The sequence below is a fragment of the Hypanus sabinus genome, chromosome 26 (genome assembly GCF_030144855.1).
Source record: "Hypanus sabinus isolate sHypSab1 chromosome 26, sHypSab1.hap1, whole genome shotgun sequence".
Classification (NCBI taxonomy): domain Eukaryota; kingdom Metazoa; phylum Chordata; class Chondrichthyes; order Myliobatiformes; family Dasyatidae; genus Hypanus; species Hypanus sabinus.
In genome coordinates, this window is record NC_082731.1 from 17773438 (window position 1) to 17798782 (window position 25345).

The window sequence follows — 25345 nt, forward strand, 5'->3', positions numbered from 1 at the left end:
GAGTAGTTATATCCTGTCAGTCAAAGAGGGGTTTTCAGATATTAGATCCCACCTACTTTGGGAGTTACATGGCAGGGGGAGCGGTTCTGCCCTCCATAAGTCACCCATGGGATCTGGAGTATAAGATCCACCCAATGTGGGGAATGGAGGGGGGGGGGGTTGGGCAGTTCTTTCCTTTTGGTTGGGGGGGGGGGTCTGGGGTATTAGATCCCACCCACTGGGGGAGGGTCTGGGGAATGAAGACCCACTGACAAAAAGACAGACAGATAGCTTCAACTGCCCTTCTCTTTCCACCCAGACTCCTGCCCCCTGAAGGCAGCTGGCTCAGAGGGAGACTCGGTGATCAGACCTATCACATGGAAACAAGGAGGAGACCATTCAGCCCCTCCTGTGCCTGTCAGCAGGACTCCCAGCTCGGTATCTTTCTGCCTTCACCCAGGTGAGAGGGTTGACTAAGTCCAAGATTCCTTGGCCTGTGGACAAGCCATACGCTATTGCTGTGGGATCTCTCGCATTTCCTCCCCTCTCCAGTGACCTATCGGAGGAAAGTGGTGAACAGACCTCAGACCTCTGGAGAACAGAGGGAGCACTCCCAGGTGTAATTCACTTACCCCTGCTGGAGGGAGGAGTGATGGCGATAGGTCGCGGTGTCGTGGACCTGCAGGGGGAGAAGGCATTTAGTAAAGAGAGGTATGGAGGCTGGAGGCTTGACGCAAAGAACCTCAGCCCTGCCTCTTTCAACATCACCACCTCATCTTTCAAATTATCTGAACAAATTAACTCTGGTTTGCTCTGGGGAGAGGGCAGGAAGCAGAGACGTCCTGGTTGCACAGATCACACTGATGGTAACAGAACACAGGCCCTTCAGTTCGCCATGTGTGTGTTGACCTTACTGACTTTAACCAATCCCATCTGCCTGCAGATGGTCCATACAGTGCCTATACTAAGTATTACCCCTCCCCCGCCTGAAGTTTTACAGTATTGAATCACAGTGGATTTAATTTGGCTTTTTTTTACACTGATTTAATTTAGCTTCTTTCATGTCAAAGTAAAAACAGATCTCTACAAAATGATCAAAATTAATTACAAATATAAAACACAAAATAATTGATTGCATAACTATTCACCCCTTCAAGTTAGTACTTAGTAGATGCACCTTTGGCAGCAATTACAGCTTTGAGTCTGTGTGGATGGGTTTCTATCAGCTTTCCACATCTGGACACTGCAGTTTTTCCTCATTCTTCTTTACAAAACTACTCAAGCTCTGTCAGATTGCATGGGAATCGTAAGTGCACTGCCCGTTTCAAGTCCAGCCACAAATTCTCAATTGGATTGAGGTCTAGACTCTGATTTGGCCACTCCAGGACATGAACTTTGTTGTTTTTAAGCTTTGGCTTTATTTTTAGAGTCATTGTCTTGCTGGAAAACAGATCTTCACCCAAGTTGCAGTTCTCTTGCAGACTGCATCAGGTTTCTCTCTGGAACTTCCCTGTCACTCATTTTACCCTCTACCTTCACAAACCTTCCAGGGCCTACACCAGTGAAGCATCCTCACAGCATGATGCAGCCACCACCAAGCTTCACGGTAGGGAGGATGCATTCTTGAAGATGAGCTGTGTTTAGCTTACGCCAAACATAGCACTTAAGTCTAATGTGCCAAAAAGCTCAATTTTGATTTCATCAGACCATAGAACCTTCTTCCAACTGACTTCAGTCTCCCAACTGCCTTTTGACAAACTCTAGCTGAGAGTTCATGAGATTTTTTTCAACAGTGGCTTTCTCTTTGCCACTCCCCCACAAACCTGTGACTGGTGAAGCACCCAGGCAACAGTTGTATGCACAGTCTCTCCCATCTCAGCCACTGAAGCTTGTAACTCCTCCAGAGTTGCCATAGGTCTCTTTGTGGCCTCCCTCACCAGTCCTCTTCTTGCATGTCACTCAATATTTGAGGATGGCCAGCTCTAGTCATATTTTTCCATTTCTTGATGATTGACTTAACTGTATTCCAAGGGATATTCAGTGACTTGGAAATGGATTTGTATCCATTTCCTGGCTTGTGCTTTTCAGCAATTTTTTTGCAGTGCTGCTTGGAGTGTTCTTTTGTCTTCATGGTGTAGTTTTTGCCAGGATACTGACACATTAGCAGATGGACCTTCCAGATACAGGTGTATTTTTACAACAATCAATTGAAACACCTTGACTGTACAGAGGTCTCCAAAAACAGATCTCAATTTAACTAACACACACAAAATGCTGGTGGAATGCAGCAGGCCAGGCAGCATATATCCCTTATTTATTTATTTACTTACTTTTCCCCCTCCTTTTTTTCTCTCTCTGCCCCTCTCACAATCGCTCCTTGCCTGTTCTCCATCTTCCTCTGGTGCTCCCTTCCCCCTTTCTTTCTCCCTAGGCCTCCTGTCCCATGATCCTTTCCCTTCTCCAGCTCTGTATCCTTTTCGCCAATCACCTTTTCAGCTCTCAGCTTCACCCCAGCCCCTCCGGTCTTCTCCTATCATTTCGCATTCCCCCCCCCCCTACTTTCCAATCTCTTACTATCTTTTCTTTCAGTTAGTCTTGACAAAGGGTCTCGGCCCGAAACGTCGACAGCGCTTCTCCCTATAGATGCTGCTTGGCCTGCTGTGTTCCACCAGCATTTTGTGTGTGTTGCTTGAATTTCCAGCATCTGCAGATTTCCTCATGTTTGCTCAATTTAACTAATTAAGTAACTTCTAAAACCAACTGGCTGCACCAGTGATGATTTGGTGTGTCATATTAAAGGGGGGGTGGTGAATACTTAAGCAATCAATTACTTTGTGTTCTATAATTTATGATCAATGTCTATCACTTTGTAGAGCTCTCTTCACTTTGACACAAAAGTGCCTTTTCCTGTTGATCAGTGTCAGAAAAGCCAAATTAAATCCACTGTGTTTCAATGTTGTAAAACAATAAAGCATTCACCTGGGGGGTGAATACATTGTTATCTCCCCATTCCAAGCACCTGTAAACATGCCTCTAAACTTTGTTGTTTTATCTGTTTCTACCACCTCCCCAGCTGCCAATTCCAGGCACCAGCACTCCCCATGTAAAAAAAACTGCCTCATAAAATCTCCTTTAAACTTTCCCCTTTACACCGAATATTAGAAATTGCTAGCCTAGGGAAACAGATTTGTCTACACCAGGGGATCCCAACTTTTTAATGCCACGGATGCCTGTCGTTAATCGAGGGTCTATGGATCCCAGACTGGGATGCCCTGATCTACACTAATAATGTCCCTCATAATTTTATATATTTCCATCAAGTACAGTTTCTGAGTCTCCATTTCTGAATTCTTCAATTGTTTTAAACCTCTTGATCTGCTTAAGCTCAAAAGAATGAAAGCCTGCACTATGCACCCAGACTCCTTAGTTTAACCCTTGCAGCCCCAGTATTGCCCCATTCCCTTCTCTCCAACTGGGATATCCTGCCTGAGCTGAGCAGCCAGCTGTTTATTTTTATAACCTGAAGCAACTTTTCTGTCTCGCACTGTAGCATTGCAGTTAAAAAAAATTCATAACATATGTCAGTAATAAAAATGAATGGCAGGATTCTTAGCAGTGAGGAGGTAAAGGGTCGTGGAGGCCACGTCTATAGATCCCTCAAAATTGACTGGGTGGTAAGAAGGCATATGGTGTGATGGCTTTCATAAATCCGGAGATTGAGTTTAAGAGTGCAGCTCCATAAAACTCTGGTTATATCACACATGCAATATTATATTCAGTTCTGGTTGTGGAATTACAGGATGGATGTGAAATCTGTAGAGAGGTGCAGAGAAGCTTGACCAGAATGCTGCCTGGATTAGAGATCATATCTGAAGTGGAAAGGTCAAACGGGCTGGAACGAAGGAGGACTGACAGAGTGGACAGCCAGTGCCTTCTTTCCCCAGGGCAGCCAGGGCAAACACCATTAAGGTGGCGGAGGAAAGTGGAGGGGAGATGTCAGAAGGAGGTTGAATTACACAGACGAATACCTGGAATGCACTGCCGGATGGTGGTTGTTGTGCCGATCCAATTAAATCAGCAATCAAATGGCCAAACGAACTAATCCCCTCTGCAGACATAATCCAGCTACCTTTCCATTTTGCTCACAATCATGTGCCTATCTAAAAGTCTTTTAAACATCCCGAATGTGTCTGCCTCGACCATCACCCCAGGCAGTGCATCCTGCACACCTACAACTCTATGTCTCATGTCTCCTTTGAAAATACAACCTCTCACCTAGACAGTATGTCTCTGGAATTACACATATCAATTTGACAGTTCTCTGCTTCTTCCCAGCTCTACTCCTTCTTCTGCTTGGCAAGATTAAGTTAATGGGAGGGAGGAGAGGGGGGACTGTGTGAGAATAGAAGAGGGGACAGTGAGAGAAGGGGGAGGGGGCAAGAGACAGAAGGGGGTAGAGGGGAGGGGGATGAGACAGTGATGGAAGAGGTAGGGGATGGGACAGTGTGGAACGGGGAAACGGGACAGTAAAGGGAGAGGGGAGGAAGGGTACAGTGTGCAGATGGGGGGAGGGAACAGTGTGGGGAGGGGGAAGGGAGGGGACAGTGTGCAGATGGGGGGGGAGGGAACAGTGTGTGGAGAGAGGAGGGGGAGAGGACAGTGTGCGGAGGGGAGGAGGAAAGGACTTTGTGGAGAGGGGACGGTAGAGGACAATGTAGGGAGGGGCAGGGTGAATGAGAGAGGACAGAGTGGGAAGGGGAGGGGGATAGGACAGTGTGGGGAGAGGGGAGGGGGAAGGGACAAAACAGGGACAGAAGAGGGGGCACGGACAGCGTGGGGAGAGAGGAGAAGAGGGGACCGTGTGAGCAGAGGGGAGGGAACAGTGTGAGGAGAAGGAACAAGTGGGGACAAGTCTGAGAGGGGTGGGGGAAGGGAGAGGGTGGGAGGGAAGTGTGGGAGTGGGGGGAGGTGGGGTCAGTGTAAGGAGGGGGGAGGGGAAGGGGACTGTGGGAAGAGGGGATAGGAAGGGGACAGTATGGGGAGTAAGAAGGGGTGGGGTCAGTGTAGGGAGGGGGGACACTATAGTGTGAGGAGAGGGCAGGGATTGTTGACAGTGTGGGGATGTTGAGAAGAGGGGACAGCGTGGTAAAAGAGGAGGGGGAGGAGGGGATGTTGTGGGCAGAGTGGAGGGGGAGGAGATAGTGTGGGGAGAGGGGACAGTGAGGGGTGAAGGGAAAATACTGGGTAGGGAGGTGGAGAGAACAGCGTGGGGAAGAGGAAACGGACAGTATTGGGAAAGTGGGCAGAGTGGGGAAGGGAAGGGGACGGCGGGGAGGGGAGTGGAGGTGGAGGGAACAGGGTGCTGCAAAGGGAGGGGGAGGGGACTGTGTGGAGAGGGGAGAGTGAGGTCAGAAAGAGGAGAGGAGAGTGAGATGGGATATTGAGGGGAAAGGAGAAGTAGGGAGGGACAATGTGGGGAGAGGGGAGGGGGAGGGAACTGTGGTGATAATGAAGAGTGAGGGTACAGTGTGGGGAGGGGTTCTTGAGTAGCCAGGGCATCAAAGGGTATGGGGAGAAGGTAGAGGAGTGGGGATGACTAGAAGAATTGGATCAGCCCATGAGTGAATGGCAGAACAGACGCAATGGGCCGAATGACCCACTTCTGCTCCTATATCTAATGGTGTTATAGGTCAGTGTGGGGAGAGGGGAAGGCAAGGGGCAGTAGGGAGGGGGAGAAGACAGTGTGTTGGGAAGAGGAGGGGATAGTGTGGGTACAGGAGAGGGGAAAAGGACAGTATGCGTAGAGGGGGAGGGACCGTCTGGGGGTGGGGAGGGAGAGGATACAGTGTGGGCAGTGAGGAGGGGTCAGTGTGGGTCAAGGGGAAGGGACAATGAGGGGAGAGGGAGGGGACTGTGAGAACAGTGGGGAGTGGGAGGGGGTCTTTGTGGGGAGAGGGAACAGTGTGGAGAGGAAAGGGAAGAGGACAGAGAGGGGAGGGGAATGGAACAGTGTGGGGAGAGGAGAAAATGGTGAGAGGGGAGGGGTCAGTGTGGGGAGAGGAGGTTGGGACAGTGTGAACAGAGGAGAAGATGGAGTGGGAGGAGAGGGGATGGAACAGTGTGGGGAGGGGTAGAGGGGTAGAGGACAGTACGATGAGAGGGAAGAGCCCAGGAACAATGTGGGCAGATGGGAGGGGGAGGTGGCAGTGTGGGGGAAGGAGAAACAAAAGTGAGTGGTGACGGGAGGAGGACAGAGTGGGGAGGGAACAGTGCGGTGAGAGGAAGGGGAGAGGACAGTGAGGAGAGAGTGGAGTAGGAGGGGATGTTGCGGGGACAGGGGACGGAGTGGGAAAAGGAGAAGATGGGACAGCTTGGAGAGGGGTAGCGGACAATACTTTGAAAGGGGAGAGCCGGGGGACAATGTGGGAAGATGAGAGGAGAAGGGTCAGTGTGGGGAGGGGGGAGCAGGAGAGTGGGGTGGGTGGAACGGGTAGCCTGGGGATAGAGGAGTGGGAGAGTGAGGGGAGAGGGCAGGCGGAGGGGAGAGTGTGGGAAGTGGGGAGAGGGGGTGGTGTGGAGAGCAAGGAGTGGGAGGGGGCACAGTGGCTGGAGGGAAGGGGTAGTACAGTGCTACTGTTGATGTTGTGGATAGCTCTGTGACTACGTTGCGTATCAGCTATGGTGTTTGGGATCGTGTGTGAGCGCCTGCTCCCCGACAGGTTCAGCAAAGCCAGGATCGATGCACAGAATCACACGGTTCCTATCCTCCCCCTGGGGAGATGTATGTAAAAGAACCAGAAGGGCTTCTACTGGAAGTCAATGGTCAAGGGCAGAAGGCAGCGAGTAGGAATTCTGGCTGAATATTATCACATGCTGGATAAATGACTGACCTTCTGAGCTGGCTTATGTTGGGTGAGACCTGCAGCAGACAGAAAGAAAATAATAAAAGACGCTACACCGATGAGGGCCTGGACAATCACAGCAAGTTGAAATCATATGGTGAAAAAACAGAGCAAAATCATCAAAGCTGCATTTCCATCCATTATGGGGGACCGGATCTGCACACACAGATTCTCAGTGTAAAGGGTCTGGGAGGTGGGGTTCAGTAGGTGTCAGAGTGGAGACACTCAGTGTAAAGGGTCTGTGACGTGGGGTTCAGTAGGTTTCCGAGTGAGGACTCTCAGTGTAAAGGGTCTGGGAGGTGGGGTTCAGTAGGCGTCAGAGTGAGAACTCACAGTGTAAAGGGTCTGGGAGGTGGGGTTCACTAGGTGTCAGAGTGAGAACTTTTGGTGTAACGCGTCTGGGAGGTGGGGGTTCAGTAGGTGTCAGAGCGGGGACTCTTAGTGTAAATGGTCTGGAAGGTGGGGTTCAGTAGTTGTCAGAGTGGAGACACTCAGTGTAAAGGGTCTGGGACGTGGAGTTCAGTAGGTTTCCTAGTGAGGACTCTCAGTGTAAAGGGTCTGGGGGTGGGGATCAGTAGATTTCAGAGTGAGGACTCATATTGATTGTAAAGGTTCTGTTGGGTGGTGTTCTGTTGGTGTCAGAGTGATCACTCTCAGTTTAAAGCGCCTGGGATGTGGGGTTCAGTAGGTGCTACAGTGCTGACTCTCAGTGTAAAGGGTATAGGAGGGCGAGTTCAGTAGGTGTCAGTGGGGACTCTCAATGTAACGGGTCTGGAAAGTGCGGTTCAGTAGGTGTCAGTGACTACTCTCAGTGTAAAGGCAGTGGGAGGTGGGGTTCAATAGATGTCAGACAGGACTCACAGTATAAAGGGTCTGGCAGGTTGGGATCAGTAGGTTTCAGAGTGAGGACTCATATTGACTGTAAAGGGTCTGGGAGGTGGGGTTCAGTAGGTGGCAGAGAGGGGACTCCCAGTGTAAAGGGTCTGGGGGATGTGGTTCAGTAGGTGTCAGAGTGGGGACTCTCAGTGTAAAGGGTCTGGGACGTGGGGTTCAGTAGGTTTCCGAGTGAGGACACTCAGTGTAAAGGGTCTGGAAGGTGGGGTTCAGTAGGTGTCAGAGTAGGGACTCTCAGTGTAAAGGGTCTGGAAGGTGGGGTTCAGTAGGTGTCAGAGTGTGGACTCAAAGTGTAAAGGGTCTGGGAGGTGGGGTTCAGTAGGTGGCAGAGTGGGGACTCTCAGTGTAAAGGGTCTGGGGGATTTGGTTCAGTAGGTGTCAGAGTGGAGACACTCAGTGTAAAGGGTCTGGGACGTGGAGTTCAGTAGGTTTCCTAGTGAGGTCTCTCAGTGTAAAGGGTCTGGGAGGTGGGGTTCAGTAGGTGTCAGAGTGAGAACTCTCGGTGAAAAGCGTCTGGGAGGTGGGGGTTCAGTAGTTGTCAGAGTGGGGTCAGTGTAAAGGGTCTGGAAGGTGGGGTTCAGTAGGTGTCTGAGTGGGGACTCTCAGTGTAAAGTGTCTGGGAGGGGGGGTTCAGTAGGTGTCAGAGTGGGGACTCTCAGTGAAAAGGGTCTGGGAGGTGGGCTTCAGTAGATGTCAGAGTGGGGACTCACAATGTAAAGGGTTTGCGAGGTGGGGATCAGTAGGTTTCAAAGTCAGGACTCATATTGACCGTAAATGGTCTGGGAGGTAGGGTTCAGTTGGGGTCCGTGTGGGGACTCTCAGTGTAAAGGGTCTGGGGGGTGGGGATCAGTAGATTTCAGAGTGAGGACTCATATTGATTGTAAAGGGTCTGTTGGGTGGTGTTCTGTTGGTGTCAGAGTGATCACTCTCAGTTTAAAGCGCTTGGGAGGTGGGGTTCAGTAGGTGTTACAGTGCGGACTCTCAGTGTAAAGGGTATAGGAGGGCGAGTTCAGTAGGTGTCAGTGGGGACTCTCAGTGTAACGGGTCTGGGAAGTGCGGTTCAGTAGGTGTCAGTGACTACTCTCAGTGTAAAGGCAGAGGGTGGTGGGGTTCAACAGGTGTCAGACAGGACTCACAGTGTAAAGGGTCTGGGGGATGTGGTTCAGTAGGTGTCAGAGTGGGGACACTCAGTGTAAAGGGTCTGGAAGGTGGGGTTCAGTAGGTGTCAGAGTGGGGACTCTCAGTGTAAAGTGTCTGGAAGGTTGGGTTAAGGAGGTGTCAGAGTGGGGACTCTCAGAGCAAAGGGTCTGGGAGGTGTGGTTCAGTAGGTGTCAGAGTGGGGACTCTCAGTGTAAAGGGTCTGGGAGGTGGGGTTCAGTAGGTGGCAGAGTGGGGACTATCAGTGTAAAGGGTCGGGGGATTTGGTTCAGTAGGTGTCAGAATGGAGACACTCAGTGTAAAGGGTCTGGGACGTGGAGTTCAGTAGTTTTACTAGTGAGGACTCTCAGTGTAAAGGGTCTAGGAGGTGGGGTTCAGTAGGCGTCACAGTGCGGACACTCAGTGTAAAGGATCTGGAAGGTGGAGTTCAGTAGGTGACAGAGTGAGAACTCTCAGTGTAAAGTGTCTGGGAGGGGGGGTTCAGTAGGTGTCACAGTGGGGACTCTCAGTGTAAAGGGTCTGGGAGGTGCGGTTCACTAGGTGTCAGAGTGAGAACTTTTGGTGTAACGCGTCTGGGAGGTGGGGTTTCAGTAGGTGTCAGAGCGGGGACACTTAGTGTAAATGGTCTGGAAGGACGGGTTCAGTAGGTGTCAGAGTGGGGACTCTCAGTGTAAAGTGTCTGGGAGGGGGGGTTCAGTAGGTGTCAGAGTGGGAACTCTCGGTGTAAAGCGTCTGGGAGGTGGGGGTTCAGTAGGTGTCAGAGCGGGGACTCTTAGTGTAAAGGGTCTGGGAGGTGTGGTTCAGTAGGTGTCAGAGTGTGGACTCTCAGTGTAAAGTGTCTGGAAGGTTGGGTTAAGGAGGTGTCAGAGTGGGGACTCTCAGAGCAAAGGGTCTGGGAGGTGTGGTTCAGTAGGTGTCAGAGTGGGGACTCTTAGTGTAAAGGGGCTGGGAGGTGGGCTTCAGTAGGTGTCAGAGTAAGGACTCTCAGTGTAAAGGGTCTGGGGGATATGGTTCAGTAGGTGTCAGAGTGGGGACTCTCAGTGTAAAGGGTCTGGGAGGTAGGGTTCAGTAGGTGTCAGAGTGGAGACTCACAATGTAAAGGGTCTGCGAGGTGGGGATCAGTAGGTTTCAAAGTCAGGACTCATATTGACCGTAAATGGTCTGGGAGGTAGGGTTCAGTTGGGGTCCGTGTGGGGACTCTCAGTGTAAAGGGTCTAGGGGGTGGGGATCAGTAGATTTCAGAGTGAGGACTCATATTGATTGTAAAGGGTCTGTTGGGTGGTGTTCTGTTGGTGTCAGAGTGATCACTCTCAGTTTAAAGCGCTTGGGAGGTGGGGTTCAGTAGGTGTTACAGTGCGGACTCTCAGTGTAAAGGGTATAGGAGGGCGAGTTCAGTAGGTGTCAGTGGGGACTCTCAGTGTAACGGGTCTGGGAAGTGCGGTTCAGTAGGTGTCAGTGACTACTCTCAGTGTAAAGGCAGTGGGAGGTGGGGTTCAATAGATGTCAGACAGGACTCACAGTGTAAAGGGTCTGGCAGGTTGGGATCAGTAGGTTTCAGAGTGAGGACTCATATTGACTGTAAAGGGTCTGGGAGGTGGGGTTCAGTAGGTGGCAGAGAGGGGACTCCCAGTGTATAGGGTCTGGGAAGTGCGGTTCAGTAGGTGTCAGTGACTACTCTCAGTGTAAAGGCAGTGGGAGGTGGGGTTCAATAGATGTCAGACAGGACTCACAGTGTAAAGGGTCTGGCAGGTTGGGATCAGTAGGTTTCAGAGTGAGGACTCATATTGACTGTAAAGGGTCTGGGAGGTGGGGTTCAGTAGGTGGCAGAGAGGGGACTCTTAGTTTAAAGGGGCTGGGAGGTGGGGTTCAGTAGGTGTCAGAGTAGGGACTCTCAGTGTAAAGGGTCTGGAAGGTGGGGTTCAGTAGGTGTCAGAGTAGGGACTCTCAGTGTAAAGGGTCTGGAAGGTGGGGTTCAGTAGGTGTCAGAGTGTGGACTCTCAGTGTAAAGGGTCTGGGAGGTGGGGTTCAGTAGGTGGCAGAGTGGGTACTCTCAGTGTAAAGGGTCTGGGGGATTTGGTTCAGTAGGTGTCAGAGTGGAGACACTCAGTGTAAAGGGTCTGGGACGTGGAGTTCAGTAGGTTTCCTAGTGAGGACTCTCAGTGTAAACGGTCTGGGAGGTGGGGTTCAGTAGGTGTCAGAGTGAGAACTCACAGAGTAAAGGGTCTGGGAGGTGGGGTTCAGTACGTGTCTCAGTGGGGTCTCTCAGTGTCAAGGGTCTGGCAGGTGGGGTTCAGTAGGTGTCAGAGTGGGGACTCACAATGTAAAGGGTCTGGGAGGTGGGGTTCAGTACGTGTCACAGTGGGGACTGTCAGTGTAAAGTGTCTGGGAGTGGGGGTTCAGAAGGTGTCAGAGTGTGGACTCTCAGTGTAAAGGGTCTGGGAGGTGGGGTCCAGTAGGTGGCAGAGTGGGGACTCAGTGTAAAGGGTCTGGGGCATTTGGTTCAGTAGGTGTCAGAGTGGAGACACTCAGTGTAAAGGGTCTGGGAAGTGGAGTTCAGTAGGTTTCCTAGTGAGGTCTCTCAGTGTAAAGGGTCTGGGAGGTGGGGTTCAGTAGGTGTCAGAGTGTGGACTCTCAGTGTAAAGTGTCTGGAAGGTTGGGTTAAGGAGGTGTCAGAGTGGGGACTCTCAGAGCAAAGGGTCTGGGAGGTGTGGTTCAGTAGGTGTCAGAGTGGGGACTCTTAGTGTAAAGGGGCTGGGAGGTGGGCTTCAGTAGGTGTCAGAGTAAGGACTCTCAGTGTAAAGGGTCTGGGGGATATGGTTCAGTAGGTGTCAGAGTGGGGACTCTCAGTGTAAAGGGTCTGGGAGGTAGGGTTCAGTAGGTGTCAGAGTGGAGACTCACAATGTAAAGGGTCTGCGAGGTGGGGATCAGTAGGTTTCAAAGTCAGTACTCATATTGACCGTAAATGGTCTGGGAGGTAGGGTTCAGTTGGGGTCCGTGTGGGGACTCTCAGTGTAAAGGGTCTAGGGGGTGGGGATCAGTAGATTTCAGAGTGAGGACTCATATTGATTGTAAAGGGTCTGTTGGGTGGTGTTCTGTTGGTGTCAGAGTGATCACTCTCAGTTTAAAGCGCTTGGGAGTTGGGGTTCAGTAGGTGTTACAGTGCGGACTCTCAGTGTAAAGTGTATAGGAGGGCGAGTTCAGTAGGTGTCAGTGGGGACTCTCAGTGTAACGGGTCTGGGAAGTGCGGTTCAGTAGGTGTCAGTGACTACTCTCAGTGTAAAGGCAGTGGGAGGTGGGGTTCAATAGATGTCAGACAGGACTCACAGTGTAAAGGGTCTGGCAGGTTGGGATCAGTAGGTTTCAGAGTGAGGACTCATATTGACTGTAAAGGGTCTGGGAGGTGGGGTTCAGTAGGTGGCAGAGAGGGGACTCCCAGTGTAAAGGGTCTGGGGGATGTGATTCAGTAGGTGTCAGAGTGGGGACACTCAGTGTAAAGGGTCTGGAAGGTGGGGTTCAGTAGGTGTCAGAGTGGGTACTCTCAGTGTAAAGTGTCTGGAAGGTTGGGTTAAGGAGGTGTCAGAGTGGGGACTCTCAGAGCAAAGGGTCTGGGAGGTGTGGTTCAGTAGGTGTCAGAGTGGGGACTCTTAGTTTAAAGGGGCTGGGAGGTGAGGTTCAGTAGGTGTCAGAGTAGGGACTCTCAGTGTAAAGGGTCTGGAAGGTGGGGTTCAGTAGGTGTCAGAGTGTGGACTCTCAGTGTAAAGGGTCTGGGAGGTGGGGTTCAGTAGGTGGCAGAGTGGGGACTATCAGTGTAAAGGGTCGGGGGATTTGGTTCAGTAGGTGTCAGAGTGGAGACACTCAGTGTAAAGGGTCTGGGACGTGGAGTTCAGTAGTTTTATTAGTGAGGACTCTCAGTGTAAAGGGTCTAGGAGGTGGGGTTCAGTAGGTGTCACAGTGCGGACACTCAGTGTAAAGGATCTGGAAGGTGGAGTTCAGTAGGTGACAGAGTGAGGTCTCTCAGTGTAAAGTGTCTGGGAGGTGGGGTTCAGTAGGTGTCACAGTGGGGACTCTCAGTGTAAAGGGTCTGGGAGGTGCGGTTCACTAGGTGTCAGAGTGAGAACTTTTGGTGTATCGCGTCTGGGAGGTGGGGTTTCAGTAGGTGTCAGAGCGGGGACACTTAGTGTAAATGGTCTGGAAGGTCGGGTTCAGTAGGTGTCAGAGTGGGGACTCTCAGTGTAAAGTGTCTGGGAGGGGGGGTTCAGTAGGTGTCAGAGTGGGAACTCTCGGTGTAAAGCGTCTGGGAGGTGGGGGTTCAGTAGGTGTCAGAGCGGGGACTCTTAGTGTAAAGGGTCTGGGAGGTTGGGTTAAGGAGGTGTCAGAGTGGGGACTCTCAGAGCAAAGGGTCTGGGAGGTGGGGTTCAGTAGGTGGCAGAGTGGGTACTCTCAGTGTAAAGGCTCTGGGGGATTTGGTTCAGTAGGTGTCAGAGTGGAGACACTCAGTGTAAAGGGTCTGGGACGTGGAGTTCAGTAGGTTTCCTAGTGAGGACTCTCAGTGTAAACGGTCTGGGAGGTGGGGTTCAGTAGGTGTCAGAGTGAGAACTCACAGAGTAAAGGGTCTGGGAGGTGGGGTTCAGTACGTGTCTCAGTGGGGTCTCTCAGTGTCAAGGGTCTGGCAGGTGGGGTTCAGTAGGTGTCAGAGTGGGGACTCACAATGTAAAGGGTCTGGGAGGTGGGGTTCAGTACGTGTCACAGTGGGGACTGTCAGTGTAAAGTGTCTGGGAGTGGGGGTTCAGAAGGTGTCAGAGTGTGGACTCTCAGTGTAAAGGGTCTGGGAGGTGGGGTCCAGTAGGTGGCAGAGTGGGGACTCAGTGTAAAGGGTCTGGGGCATTTGGTTCAGTAGGTGTCAGAGTGGAGACACTCAGTGTAAAGGGTCTGGGAAGTGGAGTTCAGTAGGTTTCCTAGTGAGGTCTCTCAGTGTAAAGGGTCTGGGAGGTGGGGTTCAGTAGGTGTCAGAGTGTGGACTCTCAGTGTAAAGTGTCTGGAAGGTTGGGTTAAGGAGGTGTCAGAGTGGGGACTCTCAGAGCAAAGGGTCTGGGAGGTGTGGTTCAGTAGGTGTCAGAGTGGGGACTCTTAGTGTAAAGGGGCTGGGAGGTGGGCTTCAGTAGGTGTCAGAGTAAGGACTCTCAGTGTAAAGGGTCTGGGGGATATGGTTCAGTAGGTGTCAGAGTGGGGACTCTCAGTGTAAAGGGTCTGGGAGGTAGGGTTCAGTAGGTGTCAGAGTGGAGACTCACAATGTAAAGGGTCTGCGAGGTGGGGATCAGTAGGTTTCAAAGTCAGTACTCATATTGACCGTAAATGGTCTGGGAGGTAGGGTTCAGTTGGGGTCCGTGTGGGGACTCTCAGTGTAAAGGGTCTAGGGGGTGGGGATCAGTAGATTTCAGAGTGAGGACTCATATTGATTGTAAAGGGTCTGTTGGGTGGTGTTCTGTTGGTGTCAGAGTGATCACTCTCAGTTTAAAGCGCTTGGGAGTTGGGGTTCAGTAGGTGTTACAGTGCGGACTCTCAGTGTAAAGTGTATAGGAGGGCGAGTTCAGTAGGTGTCAGTGGGGACTCTCAGTGTAACGGGTCTGGGAAGTGCGGTTCAGTAGGTGTCAGTGACTACTCTCAGTGTAAAGGCAGTGGGAGGTGGGGTTCAATAGATGTCAGACAGGACTCACAGTGTAAAGGGTCTGGCAGGTTGGGATCAGTAGGTTTCAGAGTGAGGACTCATATTGACTGTAAAGGGTCTGGGAGGTGGGGTTCAGTAGGTGGCAGAGAGGGGACTCCCAGTGTAAAGGGTCTGGGGGATGTGATTCAGTAGGTGTCAGAGTGGGGACACTCAGTGTAAAGGGTCTGGAAGGTGGGGTTCAGTAGGTGTCAGAGTGGGTACTCTCAGTGTAAAGTGTCTGGAAGGTTGGGTTAAGGAGGTGTCAGAGTGGGGACTCTCAGAGCAAAGGGTCTGGGAGGTGTGGTTCAGTAGGTGTCAGAGTGGGGACTCTTAGTTTAAAGGGGCTGGGAGGTGAGGTTCAGTAGGTGTCAGAGTAGGGACTCTCAGTGTAAAGGGTCTGGAAGGTGGGGTTCAGTAGGTGTCAGAGTGTGGACTCTCAGTGTAAAGGGTCTGGGAGGTGGGGTTCAGTAGGTGGCAGAGTGGGGACTATCAGTGTAAAGGGTCGGGGGATTTGGTTCAGTAGGTGTCAGAGTGGAGACACTCAGTGTAAAGGGTCTGGGACGTGGAGTTCAGTAGTTTTATTAGTGAGGACTCTCAGTGTAAAGGGTCTAGGAGGTGGGGTTCAGTAGGTGTCACAGTGCGGACACTCAGTGTAAAGGATCTGGAAGGTGGAGTTCAGTAGGTGACAGAGTGAGGTCTCTCAGTGTAAAGTGTCTGGGAGGTGGGGTTCAGTAGGTGTCACAGTGGGGACTCTCAGTGTAAAGGGTCTGGGAGGTGCGGTTCACTAGGTGTCAGAGTGAGAACTTTTGGTGTATCGCGTCTGGGAGGTGGGGTTTCAGTAGGTGTCAGAGCGGGGACACTTAGTGTAAATGGTCTGGAAGGTCGGGTTCAGTAGGTGTCAGAGTGGGGACTCTCAGTGTAAAGTGTCTGGGAGGGGGGGTTCAGTAGGTGTCAGAGTGGGAACTCTCGGTGTAAAGCGTCTGGGAGGTGGGGGTTCAGTAGGTGTCAGAGCGGGGACTCTTAGTGTAAAGGGTCTGGGAGGTTGGGTTAAGGAGGTGTCAGAGTGGGGACTCTCAGAGCAAAGGGTCTGGGAGGTGTGGTTCAGTAGGTGTCAGAGTGGGGACTCTTAGTGTAAAGGGGCTGGGAGGTGGGCTTCAGTAGGTGTCAGAGTAAGGACTCTCAGTGTAAAGGGTCTGGGGGATATGGTTCAGTAGGTGTCAGAGTGGGGACTCTCAGTGTAAAGGGTCTGGGAGGTAGGGTTCAGTAGGTGTCAGAGTGGAGACTCACAATGTAAAGGGTCTGCGAGGTGGGGATCAGTAGGTTTCAAAGTCAGGACTCATATTGACCGTAAATGGTCTGGGAGGTAGGGTTCAGTTGGGGTCCGTGTGGGGACTCTCAGTGTAAAGGGTCTAGGGGGTGGGGATCAGTAGATTTCAGAGTGAGGACTCATATTGATTGTAAAGGGTCTGTTGGGTGGTGTTCTGTTGGTGTCAGAGTGATCACTCTCAGTTTAAAGCGCTTGGGAGGTGGGGTTCAGTAGGTGTTACAGTGCGGACTCTCAGTGTAAAGGGTATAGGAGGGCGAGTTCAGTAGGTGTCAGTGGGGACTCTCAGTGTAACGGGTCTGGGAAGTGCGGTTCAGTAGGTGTCAGTGACTACTCTCAGTGTAAAGGCAGTGGGAGGTGGGGTTCAATAGATGTCAGACAGGACTCACAGTGTAAAGGGTCTGGCAGGTTGGGATCAGTAGGTTTCAGAGTGAGGACTCATATTGACTGTAAAGGGTCTGGGAGGTGGGGTTCAGTAGGTGGCAGAGAGGGGACTCTTAGTTTAAAGGGGCTGGGAGGTGGGGTTCAGTAGGTGTCAGAGTAGGGACTCTCAGTGTAAAGGGTCTGGAAGGTGGGGTTCAGTAGGTGTCAGAGTAGGGACTCTCAGTGTAAAGGGTCTGGAAGGTGGGGTTCAGTAGGTGTCAGAGTGTGGACTCTCAGTGTAAAGGGTCTGGGAGGTGGGGTTCAGTAGGTGGCAGAGTGGGTACTCTCAGTGTAAAGGCTCTGGGGGATTTGGTTCAGTAGGTGTCAGAGTGGAGACACTCAGTGTAAAGGGTCTGGGACGTGGAGTTCAGTAGGTTTCCTAGTGAGGACTCTCAGTGTAAACGGTCTGGGAGGTGGGGTTCAGTAGGTGTCAGAGTGAGAACTCACAGAGTAAAGGGTCTGGGAGGTGGGGTTCAGTACGTGTCTCAGTGGGGTCTCTCAGTGTCAAGGGTCTGGCAGGTGGGGTTCAGTAGGTGTCAGAGTGGGGACTCACAATGTAAAGGGTCTGGGAGGTGGGGTTCAGTACGTGTCACAGTGGGGACTGTCAGTGTAAAGTGTCTGGGAGTGGGGGTTCAGAAGGTGTCAGAGTGTGGACTCTCAGTGTAAAGGGTCTGGGAGGTGGGGGTTCAGTAGTTGTCAGAGTGGGGTCAGTGTAAAGGGTCTGGAAGGTGGGGTTCAGTAGGTGTCTGAGTGGGGACTCTCAGTGTAAAGCGTCTGGGAGGTGGGCTTCAGTAGATGTCAGAGTGGGGGGACACAATGTAAAGGGTCTGCGAGGTGGGGATCAGTAGGTTTCAAAGTCAGGACTCATATTGACCGTAAATGGTCTGGGAGGTAGGGTTCAGTTGGGGACCGTGTGGGGACTCTCAGTGTAAAGTGTCTGGGGGGTGGGGATCAGTAGATTTCAGAGTGAGGACTCATATTGATTGTAAAGGGTCTGTTGGGTGGTGTTCTGTTGGTGTCAGAGTGATCACTCTCAGTGTCAAAGTGTCTGGGAGGGGGGGTTCAGTAGGTGTCAGAGTGGGGACTCTCAGTGTAAAGGGTCTGGGAGGTGGGGATCAGTAGGTTTCAAAGTCAGGACTCATATTGACCGTAAATGGTCTGGGAGGTAGGGTTCAGTTGGGGTCCGTGTGGGGACTCTCAGTGTAAAGGGTCTGGGGGGTGGGGATCAGTAGATTTCAGAGTGAGGACTCATATTGATTGTAAAGGGTCTGTTGGGTGATGTTCTGTTGGTGTCAGAGTGATCACTCTCAGTTTAAAGCGCCTGGGAGGTGGGGTTCAGTAGGAGTAACAGTGCGGACTCTCAGTGTAAAGGGTATAGGAGGGCGAGTTCAGTAGGTGTCAGTGGGGACTCTCAGTGTAAGGGGTCTGGGAAGTGCGGTTCAGTAGGTGTCAGTGACTACTCTCAGTGTAAAGGCAGTGGGAGGTGGGGTTCAATAGGTGTCAGACAGGACTCACAGTATAAAGGGTCTGGCAGGTTGAGATCAGTAGGTTTCAGAATGAGGACTCATATTGACTGTAAAGGGTCTGGGAAGTGGGATTCAGTAGGTGGCAGAGAGGGGACTCCCAGTGTAAAGGGTCTCGGAGGTGGGGTTCAGTAGGTGGCAGAGTGGGGACTCTCAGTGTAAAGGGTCTGGGGGATTTGGTTCAGTAGGTGTCAGAGTAGAGACACTCAGTGTAAAGGGTCGGGGACGTGGAGTTCAGTAGTTTTACTAGTGAGGACTCTCAGTGTAAAGGGTCTGGGAGGTGGGGTTCAGTAGGTGTCAGAGTGAGATCTCTCAGTGTAAAGGGTCTGGGAGGTGGGGTTCAGTAGGTGTCAGAGTGGGGACTCTCAGTGCAAACTGTCTGGGAGGGGGGGGTTCAGTAGGGGTCAGAGTGTGGACTCTCATTATAAAGTGTCTGGGAAGTTGGGTTAAGGAGGTTTCAGAGTGGGGACTCTCAGTGTAAAGGGTTTTGGAGGTGGAGTTCAGTAGTTTTACTAGTGAGGACTCTCAGTGTAAAGGGTCTGGGAGGTGGGGATCAGTAGGTGTTAGAGTGAGGACTCTCAGTGTAAACGGACTGGGAGGTGGGGATCAGTCGGTGACAGAGTGGGGACTCTCAGTGGAAAGGGTCTAGGAGGTCGTCTTCAGTAGGTGTCAGTGTGGGGACTCTAAGTGTAAAAGTACTCGGAGGTGGGTATCAGTAGGTTTCAAAGTCAGGACTCGTATTGACTGTAAAGGGTGTGGGAGGTATGGTTCAGTAGGTGTCAGAGTGGAGACACTCAGTGTAAAGGGTCTGGGACGTGGAGTTCAGTAGGTTTCCTAGTGAGGTCTCTCAGTGTAAAGGGTCTGGGAAGTGGGCTTCAGTAGATGTCAGAGAGGGGACTCACAGTGTAAAGGGTCTGGGAGGTGGAGTTCAGTACGTGTCACAGTGAGAACTCTCAGTGTCAAGGGTCTGGGAGGTGGGGTTCAGTAGGTGGCAGAGTGGGGACTCTCAGTGTAAAGGGTCTGGGGGATTTGGTTCAGTAGGTGTCAGAGTGGAGACACTCAGTGTAAAGGGTCTGGGACGTGGAGTTCAGTAGGTGTCAGTGTGAGAACTCTCAGAGAAAAGTGTCTGGGAGGTAGGGTTCAATAGGTGTCAGAGTGAGAACTCTCTGTGTAAAGCGTCTGGGAGGTGGGGGATCAGTAGTTGTCAGAGTGGGGACAGTGTAAAGGGTCTGGAAGCTGGGGTTCAGTAGGTGTCAGAGTGGGGACGCTCAGTGTAAAGTGTCTGGGAGGGGGGGTTCAGTAGGTGTCAGAGTGGGGACTCTCAGTGTAAAGGGTCTGGGAGGTGGGCTTCAGTAGATGACGGAGTGGGGACTCACAATGTAAAGGGTCTGGGAGGTGGGGATCAGTAGCTTTCAAAGTCAGGACTCATATTGACCGTAAATGGTCTGGGAGGTAGGGTTCAGTTGGGGACCGTGTGGGGACTCTCAGTGTAAAGGGTCTGGGGGGTTGGGATCAGTAGATTTCAGAGTGAGGACTCATATTGATTGTAAAGGGTCTGTTGGGTGGTGTTCTGTTGGTGTCAGAGTGATCACTCTCAGTGTAAAGTGTCTAGGAGGGGGGGTTCAGTAGGTGTCAGAGTGGGGACTCTCCATGTAAAGGGTCTGGGAGGTGGGCTTCAGTAGATGTCAGAGTGGGGACTCACAATGTAAAGGGCCTGGGAGGTGGGGATCAGTAGGTTTCAAAGTCAGGGCTCATATTGACCGTAAATGGTCTGGGAGGTAGGGTTCAGTTGGGGTCCGTGTGGGGACTCTCAGTGGAAAGGGTCTAGGAGGTCGTCTTCAGTAGGTGTCAGTGTGGGGACTCTAAGTGTAAAAGTACTCGGAGGTGGGTATCAGTAGGTTTCAAAGTCAGGACTCGTATTGACTGTAAAGGGTCTGGGAGGTGTGGTTCAGTAGGTGTCAGAGTGGAGACACTCAGTGTAAAGGGTCTGGGACGTGGAGTTCAGTAGGTTTCCTAGTGAGGTCTCTCAGTGTAAAGGGTCTGGGAGGTGGGGTTCAGTAGGTGTCAGAGTGGGGACTCTCAGTGTAAGTGTCTGGGAGGGGGGGTTCAGTAGGTGTCAGAGTGGGGACTCTCAGTGTAAAGGGTCTGGGAAGTGGGCTTCAGTAGATGTCAGAGTGGGGACTCACAATGTAAAGGGTCTGGGAGGTGGGGTTCAGTACGTGTCACAGTGGGGACTCTCAGTGTCAAGGGTCTGGGAGGTGGGGTTCAGTAGGTGTCAGAGTGAGAACTCTCAGTGTAAAGGGTCTGGGAGGTGGGGTTCAGTAGGTGGCAGAGTGGGGACTCTCAGTGTAAAGGGTCTGGGGGATTTGGTTCAGAAGGTGTCAGAGTGGAGACACTCAGTGTAAAGGGTCTGGGACGTGGAGTTCAGTAGTTTTACTAGTGAGGTCTCTCAGTGTCAAGGGTCTGGGAGGTGGGGTTCAGTAGGTGTCAGAGTGAGATCTCTCAGTGTAAAGGGTCTGGGAGGTTTGGTTCAGTAGGTGTCAGTGTGAGAACTCTCAGAGAAAAGTGTCTGGGAGGTAGGGTTCAATAGGTGTCAGAGTGAGAACTCTCGGTGTAAAGCGTCTGGGAGGTGGGGTTCAGTAGGTGTCAGAGTGGGGACGCTCAGTGTAAAGTGTCTGGGAGGGGGGGTTCAGTAGGGGTCAGAGTGTGGACTCTCAGTGTAAAGTGTCTGGGAGGGGGGTTCAGTAGGTGTCAGAGTGTGGACTCTCAGTGTAAAGTGTCTGGGAGGTGGGGTTCAGTAGGTGTCAGAGTGGGGACTCTCAGTGCAAACTGTCTGGGAGGGGGGGTTCAGTAGGGGTCAGAGTGTGGACTCTCATTATAAAGTGTCTGGGAAGTTGGGTTAAGGAGGTGTCAGAGTGGGGACTCTCAGTGTAAAGGGTTTTGGAGGTGGAGTTCAGTAGTTTTACTAGTGAGGACTCTCAGTGTAAAGGGTCTGGGAGGTGGGGATCAGTAGGTGTTAGAGTGAGGACTCTCAGTGTAAACGGACTGGGAGGTGGGGATCAGTCGGTGTCAGAGTGGGGACTCTCAGTGGAAAGGGTCTAGGAGGTCGTCTTCAGTAGGTGTCAGTGTGGGGACTCTAAGTGTAAAAGTACTCAGAGGTGGGTATCAGTAGGTTTCAAAGTCAGGACTCGTATTGACTGTAAAGGGTGTGGGAGGTATGGTTCAGTAGGTGTCAGAGTGGAGACACTCAGTGTAAAGGGTCTGGGACGTGGAGTTCAGTAGGTTTCCTAGTGAGGTCTCTCAGTGTAAAGGGTCTGGGAAGTGGGCTTCAGTAGATGTCAGAGTGGGGACTCACAGTGTAAAGGGTCTGGGAGGTGGGGTTCAGTACGTGTCACAGTGGGGACTCTCAGTGTCAAGGGTCTGGGAGGTGGGGTTCAGTAGGTGTCAGAGTGAGAACTCTCAGTGTAAAGGGTCTGGGAGGTGGGGTTCAGTAGGTGGCAGAGTGGGGACTCTCAGTGTAAAGGGTCTGGGGGATTTGGTTCAGTAGGTGTCAGAGTGGAGACACTCAGTGTAAAGGGTCTGGGACGTGGAGTTCAGTAGGTTTCCTAGTGAGGTCTCTCAGTGTAAAGGGTCTGGGAAGTGGGCTTCAGTAGATGTCAGAGTGTGGACTCACAATGTAAAGGGTCTGGGAGGTGGGGATCAGTAGGTGTTAGAGTGAGGACTCTCAGTGTAAACGGACTGGGAGGTGGGGATCAGTCGGTGTCAGAGTGGGGACTCTCAGTGGAAAGGGTCTAGCAGGTCGTGTTCAGTAGGTGTCAGTGTGGGGACTCTAAGTGTAAAAGTACTCGGAGGTGGGTATCAGTAGGTTTCAAAGTCAGGACTCGTATTGACTGTAAAGGGTCTGGGAGGTGTGGTTCAGTAGGTGTCAGAGTGGAGACACTCAGTGTAAAGGGTCTGGGACATGGAGTTCAGTAGGTTTCCTAGTGAGGTCTCTCAGTGTAAAGGGTCTGGGAGGTGGGGTTCAGTAGGTGTCAGTGTGAGAACTCTCGGTGTAAAGCGTCTGGGAGGTGGGGGATCAGTAGTTGTCAGAGTGGGGACAGTGTAAAGGGTCTGGAAGGTGGGGTTCAGTAGGTGTCAGAGTGGGGATTCTCAGTGTAAAGGGTCTGGGAGGTGGGGTCCAGTAGGTGGCAGAGTGGGGACTCAGTGTAAAGGGTCTGGGGCATTTGGTTCAGTAGGTGTCAGAGTGGAGAAACTCAGTGTAAAGGGTCTGGGACGTGGAGTTCAGTAGGTTTCCTAGTGAGGTCTCTCAGTGTAAAGGGTCTGGAAGGTGGGGTTCAGTAGGTGTCTGAGTGGGGACTCTCAGTGTAAAGGGTCTGGGAGGTGGGCTTCAGTAGATGTCAGAGTGGGGACTCACAATGTAAAGGGTCTGGGAGGTGGGGATCAGTAGCTTTCAAAGTCAGGACTCATATTGACCGTAAATGGTTTGGGAGGTAGGGTTCAGTTGGGGTCCGTGTGGGGACTCTCAGTGTAAAGGGTCTGGGGGGTGGGGATCAGTAGATTTCAGAGTGAGGACTCATATTGATTGTAAAGGGTCTGTTGGGTGGTGTTCTGTTGGTGTCAGAGTGATCACTCTCAGTTTAAAGCGCCTGGGAGGTGGGGTTCAGTAGGTGTTACAGTGCGGACTCTCAGTGTAAAGGGTATAGGAGGGCGAGTTCAGTAGGTGTCAGTGGGGACTCTCAGTGTAACGGGTCTGGGAAGTGCGGTTCAGTAGGTGTCAGTGACTACTCTCAGTGTAAAGGCAGTGGGAGGTGGAGCTCAATAGGTGTCAGACAGGACTCACAGTATAAAGGGTCTGGCAGGTTGGGATCAGTAGGTTTCAGAATGAGGACTCATATTGACTGTAAAGTGTCTGGGAGGGGGGGTTCAGTAGGTGTCAGAGTTGGGACTCTCAGTGTAAAGGGTCTGGGAGGTGGGCTTCAGTAGATGTCAGAGTGGGGACTCACAATGTAAAGGGTCTGGGAGGTGGGGATCAGTAGGTTTCAAAGTCAGGACTCATATTGACCGTAAATGGTCTGGGAGGTGTGGTTCAGTAGGTGTCAGAGTGGAGACACTCAGTGTTAAGGGTCTGGGACGTGGAGTTCAGTAGGTTTCCTAGTGAGGTCTCTCAGTGTAAAGGGTCTGGGAGGTGGGGTTCAGTAGGAGTCAGAGTGGGGACTCTCAGTGTAAGTGTCTGGGAGGGGGGGTTCAGTAGGTGTCAGAGTGGGGACTCTCAGTGTAAAGGGTCTGGGAGGTGGGGTTCAGTAGTTGTCAGTGTGAGAACTCTCAGAGAAAAGTGTCTGGGAGGTAGGGTTCAATAGGTGTCAGAGTGAGAACTCTCGGTGTAAAGCGTCTGGGAGGTGGGGGATCAGTAGTTGTCAGAGTGGGGACAGTGTAAAGGGTCTGGAAGCTGGGGTTCAGTAGGTGTCAGAGTGGGGACGCTCAGTGTAAAGTGTCTGGGAGGGGGGGTTCAGTAGGGGTCAGAGTGTGGACTCTCAGTGTAAAGTGTCTGGGAGGGGGGGTTCAGTAGGTGTCAGAGTGGGGACTCTCAGTGTAAAGGGTCTGGGAGGTGGGCTTCAGTAGATGTCAGAGTGGGGACTCACAATGTAAAGGGTCTGGGAGGTGGGGATCAGGAGGTTTCAAAGTCAGGACTCATATTGACCGTAAATGGTCTGGGAGGTAGGGTTCAGTTGGGGTCCGTGTGGGGACTCTCAGTGTAAAGGGTCTGGGGGGTGGGGATCAGTAGATTTCAGAGTGAGGACTCATATTGATTGTAAAGGGTCTGTTGGGTGGTGTTCTGTTGGTGTCAGAGTGATCACTCTCAGTGTAAAGGGTCTGGGAGGTGGGGTTCAGTAGGTGGCAGAGTGGGGACTCTCAGTGTAAAGGGTCTGGGGGATTTGGTTCAGTAGGTGTCAGAGTAGAGACACTCAGTGTAAAGGGTCTGGGACGTGGAGTTCAGTAGTTTTAGTAGTGAGGACTCTCAGTGTAAAGGGTCTGGGAGGTGCGGTTCAGTAGGGGTCAGAGTGGGGACTCTCAGTGCAAAGTGTCTGGGAGGGGGGGTTCAGTAGGGGTCAGAGTGTGGACTCTCAGTATAAAGTGTCTGGGAAGTTGGGTTAAGGAGGTGTCAGAGTGGGGACTCACAGAGCAAAGGGTCTGAGAGGTGCGGTTCAGTAGGTGTCAGAGTGGGGACTCTCAGTGTAAAGGGTTTTGGAGGTGGAGTTCAGTAGTTTTACTAGTGAGGACTCTCAGTGTAAAGGGTTTGGGAGGTGGGGATCAGTAGGTTTCAAAGTCAGGACTCGTATTGACTGTAAAGGGTCTGGGAGGTGTGGTTCAGTAGGTGTCAGAGTGGAGACACTCAGTGTAAAGGGTCTGGGACGTGGAGTTCAGTAGGTGTCAGAGTGGGGACTCAGTGTAAAGGGTCTGGGAAGTGGGCTTCAGTAGATGTCAGAGTGGGGACTCACAATGTAAAGGGTCTGGGAGGTGGGGTTCAGTACGTGTCACAGTGGGGACTCTCAGTGTCAAGGGTGTGGGAGGTGGGGTTCAGTAGGTGTCAGAGTGAGAACTCTCAGTGTAAAGGGTCTGGGAGGTGGGGGATCAGTAGTTGTCAGAGTGGGGACAGTGTAAAGGGTCTGGAAGCTGGGGTTCAGTAGGTGTCAGAATGGGGACGCTCAGTGTAAAGGGTCTGGGAGGTGGGCTTCAGTAGATGTCAGAGTGGGGACTCACAATGTAAAGGGTCTGGGAGGTGGGGATCAGTAGGTTTCAAAGTCAGGACTCATATTGACCGTAAATGGTCTGGGAGGTAGGGTTCAGTTGGGGTCAGAGTGTGGACTCTCAGTGTAAAGTGTCTGGGAGGGGGGGTTCAGTAGGTGTCAGAGTGGGGACTCTCAGTGTAAAGTGTCTGGGAGGTGGGCTTCAGTAGATGTCAGAGTGGGGACTCACGATGTAAAGGGTCTGGGAGGTGGGGATCAGGAGGTTTCAAAGACAGGACTCATATTGACCGTAAATGGTCTGGGAGGTAGGGTTCAGTTGGGGTCCGTGTGGGGACTCTCAGTGTAAAGGGTCTGGGGGGGTGGGGATCAGTAGATTTCAGAGTGAGGACTCATATTGATTGTAAAGGGTCTGTTGGGTGGTGTTCTGTTGGTGTCAGAGTGATCACTCTCAGTGTAAAGTGTCTGGGAGGAGAGGGTGTTCAGTAGGTGTCAGAGTGGGGACTCTCAGTGTAAAGGGTCTGGGAGGTGGGCTTCAGTAGATGTCAGAGTGGGGACTCACAATGTAAAGGGTCTGGGAGGTGGGGATCAGTAGCTTTCAAAGTCAGGACTCATATTGACCGTAAATGGTCTGGGAGGTAGGGTTCAGTTGGGGTCCGTGTGGGGACTGTCAGTGTAAAGGGTCTGGGGGGTGG

At 51.9% G+C, this 25345-nt stretch overlaps 1 long non-coding RNA gene across 1 annotated transcript in view; it reads right to left on the bottom strand.

The window, feature by feature from the left end:
• LOC132381843 (uncharacterized) overlaps positions 1-25345 on the bottom strand; it is a 34303-nt gene that overhangs the window by 258 nt on the left and 8700 nt on the right. The window contains exons 3-4 of the long non-coding RNA XR_009508131.1: positions 6870-6898; positions 612-658 (exon numbers count right to left, since the gene is read on the bottom strand). This is a non-coding gene — a long non-coding RNA (uncharacterized LOC132381843). The remainder of the gene's footprint in view (positions 1-611; positions 659-6869; positions 6899-25345) is intronic.